The 5,201-nt window shown below is 51.7% G+C and overlaps 1 protein-coding gene across 2 annotated transcripts in view; it reads left to right on the forward strand.

Moving 5' to 3' along the window:
• Positions 1-4,687: 4,687 nt before the first annotated feature.
• The window catches only part of LOC103255789 (SAGA-associated factor 29), a 15,734-nt gene continuing 15,220 nt past the window's right edge, over positions 4,688-5,201 (forward strand). For both annotated transcript variants that reach the window (XM_008053743.1, XM_008053744.1), the window contains exon 1: positions 4,688-4,795. The gene's annotated coding sequence lies outside the window, so the exon portion shown is untranslated. The remainder of the gene's footprint in view (positions 4,796-5,201) is intronic.

Raw genomic sequence — 5,201 nt, forward strand, 5'->3', positions numbered from 1 at the left:
TGCCCAGACGGGTCTCAAACCCGCGGGCTCAGGCAATCCACTCACCTCGGCCTCCCAAAGTGCGGGATTACAGGCTGAGCCACTGTGCCCAGCTCATTCTGTTTTTTATTATCACTATCAATTTTCCTTTCTTCTTCTTTCTTCTTCTTCTGAGTTGGAGTCTCTCTCCTCCGCCTAGGCTGGAGTGCAATGGCATGCTCACAGGCATCCCAGCATTGACCTGCTGCACTCAGGCGATCCTTCTGCTTCAGCCTTCCAGGTAGCTGGAACTACAGGCATGTGCTACCACGCCCAGCTAATTTTTTATTTATTGTAGAGACGAGGTCTTGCTGAGTTGCCTAGGCTGGTCTTGAACCCACAGGCTCAGGCAATCCCAAAGTCCTGGGATTACAGCCTGAGCCACCGAGTCCGACCCATTATCGCTATCAATTCTCAACAATGTCAATAATGGAATATGTCTCCTTGTCACAACATACTGCTCCCAGGAACCCCCTCACCACTTAGAAGCTACTGCACTTAGTATATACCTGTACATTCATAAAAAACCAGAACCCAAATTGGTTTTAAAAGTACCTGAGGTGTTTATATTAGCCATCGATTCTGCTCATATCACCAGATATTCTCCAATTTCTTTTGTAGACATAGTTTGACTCGTCAAGATCATACATACAAAAATTCCACAACAATGTCTATCTTCCTAAAATTATGATACTTAGCTCCAAGGAAGATGCTCAAGTCTCATTTCTGTTACCAGCTGAGGCCACTGACATCTGAAGCTGGATGCTGCCACTTCTGTGTTCCCAGGTTCATCAGGAGCAATCCTAGTCATCTTCTCTGCTGGCATGTGTCCCATGGGGTCAACATGGAGAGATCTTTAAAGCCCAGCTTTTTTTTTTTTTTTTTTTTTTTGAGTCTGAGTCTCACTCTGTTGCCCAGGTTGGAGGGCAGTGGCATGACCATGGCTCATTGCAACCTCAACCTCCTGGGCTCAGGGGATCCTTCTACCTCAGCCTCCCGAATAGCTAGGAATACAAGCATGCGCCTTGGCACTAATTTTTAAATTTTTTGTAGGAACGAGGTCTTGCCATGTTGCCCAGGCTGGTCTCGAACTCTTGGGCTTAAGCAATCCTTCCACCTCGGCCTCCCAAAGTGCTGGGATCATAGAACTGAGCCACTGTGCCTGGTCCGATATCCAGCTTTAATGCCCAAGTGGGTAACATTGCATTGCAATTTGTGGTGAAGGCTTCCTGTACAGGGTAACAACTAAGGTTTCACTTGTTCTAGCTGACTTTCTACAGGACTTGACCTGGACTGTGGTCCTTCCTGGAGATCCCTATGAGGTAATGGTCTTCAAAGGTGGACTCTGAGGAAGGTCAAGAGCATCACCAGGCTCGGTCAGGGTGACCTTTAAGCTCTGCTTGGTGGCTTGTGCAATCTGAAGCATCAGCCCATCTTTCCAGGGAAGATGCATTCAAGCAGTCTCTTTCAGGGCACGAGCGCCTTCCTGGCATCTGCCCCGCACGCGCTGGACGTGGATATGGAGGGCTCTGAGGGTGTAGACCAGGCTTCCCATCACTGCTGCTGTGCCCCTATCCCTGCCCCACTCGCCATCTGGAGGCCACAGACATCGACCCCAACTACAGGGGCCGCGCCCGGGACCCCCTAGCCCGGGCCACACCGAGGGAAGCGCGCCCTGACATCGGATATAGCCGTCCACGGACCTCGCCTCCCCCGGGGGGGGGGGGGCGGGGGCGCAGCGCATCTATGCCTCTTTTTTTTTTTTTTTTTTAAGACAAATCATTTTGGTTGCTGGAAATAAAAGGGGGAGCCAGGAGATGCGAACCAAACTCTCCTTGGTGGTTATAGCCTAGACTGGGATTCTGGAGAGCTCTCGCTTTCTCTGCGAAAGATTTCTGTCCTCCCTGCCCCAGGCTCCCTGCAAAGGCTGCCGGGGGCACATTTCCCTCTTTTTACTCCGTGACTCCTACTTATCTTCAGATCTCCCTGGCTGGGTCCGGTCCCTCTATCACCATTTCTCACGGCACCTTGTGGACCTCTGTAATTGTGACAATGACAAATGACACAATTGTATATTCGTGACATCATTTGATTCATGCCTGTCCTCATTTCTTAGATTACAAAGTCCACGAAGGCTGCGGTCGTGCCCGTTTATGCTCTTCGCCGTGTCTTCAGATCCTTGCGATGTCTGAGTTTTTCTGGATGCATATCTATTTTAAACAGGAAGGAGAGCAGTTCTTAATTAAGAGTCAATGTGTGCCACCGCCCTCGTCCCCTGGATTTCATGCGTACGACGCCACCTTGTGGTCGTGATGCCGCTCCTTGTGTATGCGGTGGGGACACATCCCTGAATACGTAGCGTTTCCTCCACCTGTCTGCCATGGGAGGTCAGGTGTTTTTCTTGCTCAAATGGGCGCTGGGCGGGCATGAAAGGGGCAAGCCGAGAGACGTGGAGCTGGCTTTACCCAGAAGGTGCCTGACGCCCCCACGCAAAAAGACAACTCTCAAGGGAGAGAAAGCAGAGGAGGGAAGATGGGAGTGTTGCCCTCAGCAGCAGAATTCGGTGGAGAGAGGGATTTGTAACAAGGATTGCTGGGGAGCTGTGCTATGTAACCCTCTCCTCAGTGGCTTCAGGAGACCTTCGGTAAAGATCCCTGTGGCTTTTCAAGCTTCTTTGGAAATGGATTTCAGGTGTGATGGTCTGAGGTCATGAAATTTAAGGAGAGAGCAGGAAGGCCCGGAGTTCTTTGTCCTGTGGTGCCTTTCCCGGGCAAAGGGAGTGCTTGGGCCAGGTCGACTGTTGTAACACTTCCCAGATAACTCAGGGCTCATGGCTTGTACCTCATCCTCTTGTGAGTTGTGTCAAAAGGAGTCGACCCTGAGAGGTTGCTGACAAAATTAAATTTCTGATTCTACAAAGCTAAGGACTAAAGTCTGTAGCAGTCACTTCACCAAGATGCCGCCCCCTCCATAGCCCTCTTCCTAAGTAGAGATAACACCTTCATTTGCTCTTTCATTTAACAAATATTTATGTTATATGCCAGACTAAGTGCTAAAGATACAGTGATGATGCCAGGCGCAGTAGCTCATGCCTGTAATCCCAGCACTTTGGAGCCCAAGGCAGGAGTATTTCTCTAGCTCAGGAGTTAGAGACTAGACTGGGCAACATAGTGAGACCTCATCTCTACATGCTCGGTGGCTCAGCCTGTAATCCCAGCACTTTGGGAGGCTGAGGTGAGTAAATTGCCTGAGCCCGCAGGTTCGAGATCATCCCGGGCAACTTGGTGTGATGTCATCTCTACAATAAATCAAAAATTAGCCGGGCATGGTAGCATGTGCCTGTAGTTCTGGCTACTTGGAAGGCTGAGGTGAAAAGATCGCCAGGGCCCAGCAGGTCAAAGCTGGGGTAACTGTGAGTGTGCCACTGCACTTCAGCCTGGGCAAGATAGTGAGACTCCAACTCAAAAAACAAAACAAAACACACACACACACACAATTAGTTGGGCATGGTAGCTTGAGCACAGGTCAACGCTGTGGTGATCCACAATCGTGCAACTGCACTCCAGTCTGCAACAGAGTGAGACCCCCAACTCAAAAAAAAAATACAGTGATGAGCTTAAACAGATATGACTCCAGCTTTCATGGAGTTTATAATCTAAGAAATGAGGATAGACATAAATCAAAATACGCCACACATATAAAATTGTCACAATTACAGAGGTCTACATGGTGATGTGAGAGATAATAATAGAGGGATTGGACCCAGCCAGGGAGATTTGAAGATAAATAGGAGTCACGGAAAAAAGAAAGGAGGGAAATGTGCTCCTGACAGCCTTTGCAGAGAGACGGAGGCAGAAAGGACCTAAGAGGACAGAGGAAATTAGCCGGGTGTGGTAGTGCGTGCCTGTAGTTCCAGCTACTTGGAAGGCTGAGGCGGGAGGATGGCCGGAGCCCAGCAGGTCGAGGCTGCGGTGGCCGGGAGCGGCCACTGCACTCCAGTCTGGGCGACAGAGTGAGACTCCAACTGAAAAAAAAAAAGAAAAAGAGGACAGAGGAGGCTGAAATGGGAGAGGGAGGTAGGACAGGAGACAAGGGTGCCAAGACATGAACATATTTGCATTTTATATTATTTTGAGTTGGAGTTTCACTCTGTCGCCCAGGCTGGAGAGCAGGGACACGCTCACGAACACCGCAGCCTCGACCTGCTGGAATCAGGCGATCCTTCCACTTCAGCCCTCCAAGGAGTCAGAACTACAGGCACACGCCACCACGCCCGGCTAATTTTTAAAATTTATGGTAGAGATGAGGTCTCACCATGTTGCCCAGGTTGGTCTCAAACCCATGGACTCGGGCAATCTTCTCGCCATTGCCTCCCAAAGTGCTGGGATTACAGGCGTGAGCCACCGCGCCCGGCGGCTTTTCGTTTTAAACAGAAGTTTTGAAGAAACGGGAGAAAACATTGAAAACGCACGAACAACCTGGTTTGTGCAACTAACGTTATGCTAAGAGCCGGGAACGACGCGTCAAAACAAAAACTACATTTCCCAAGGGGCAGTGCGGCACGTCGCAGAGGAAGGCTCGCGCATGCGCAGTGGAGTTCTCCGTGCTGAACTAAGCCCACAAAAGGAAAAAAAAAGCGTGTGTTGTTCTCGACGTGCCACGAATCTTCGAACCCAAGTGCGTGACCATCCGCAGACTCCAAAAAAGGGTTCGAGGGGCGCTCCTGCACCCGCCGTCTCTGTTTCCAGCGTGACGTGCTTGTTTTGTTTGAGAACCGGTAGGTGGGGATGGGTCGCGGCCTGGGATCTCCGGAGAAGCGCAGCAGTGAAGCGCTGGGGCTCTCCCTCTGCGCCCCGGGTCCCGGCCTCGCTGAGGCGACTCTCGAGGGGCGGTGCGCACGCGCCCTGGGCGGGAAGGGGCGGGCTTCGGGGAGGGAGGGCCACGCGCCCGGCCCGCTTAGGGTCTGCGCGTGCGTCCATGGGTCCGCGCAGAGAGTGGGAGGCTGCAGCACGTGGAGCCGGGCGAGGCGGCCGGTCCCACGCGGGGTACTCAGCTCAGGCTGGAGACGATGAGGGCTGAGCATCTGTCTCGATCTCCGGCACTTACTATTTGCTCAAAAAGTGCCATGTTGCCGGGCTCGGTGGCTCAGCCTGTAATCCCGCGCCTTTGGGAGGCTGAGGTGA

The sequence above is a fragment of the Carlito syrichta genome, unplaced genomic scaffold (genome assembly GCF_000164805.1).
Source record: "Carlito syrichta isolate Samal-C Ts95f unplaced genomic scaffold, Tarsius_syrichta-2.0.1 Scaffold288416, whole genome shotgun sequence".
Lineage (NCBI taxonomy): Eukaryota > Metazoa > Chordata > Mammalia > Primates > Tarsiidae > Carlito > Carlito syrichta.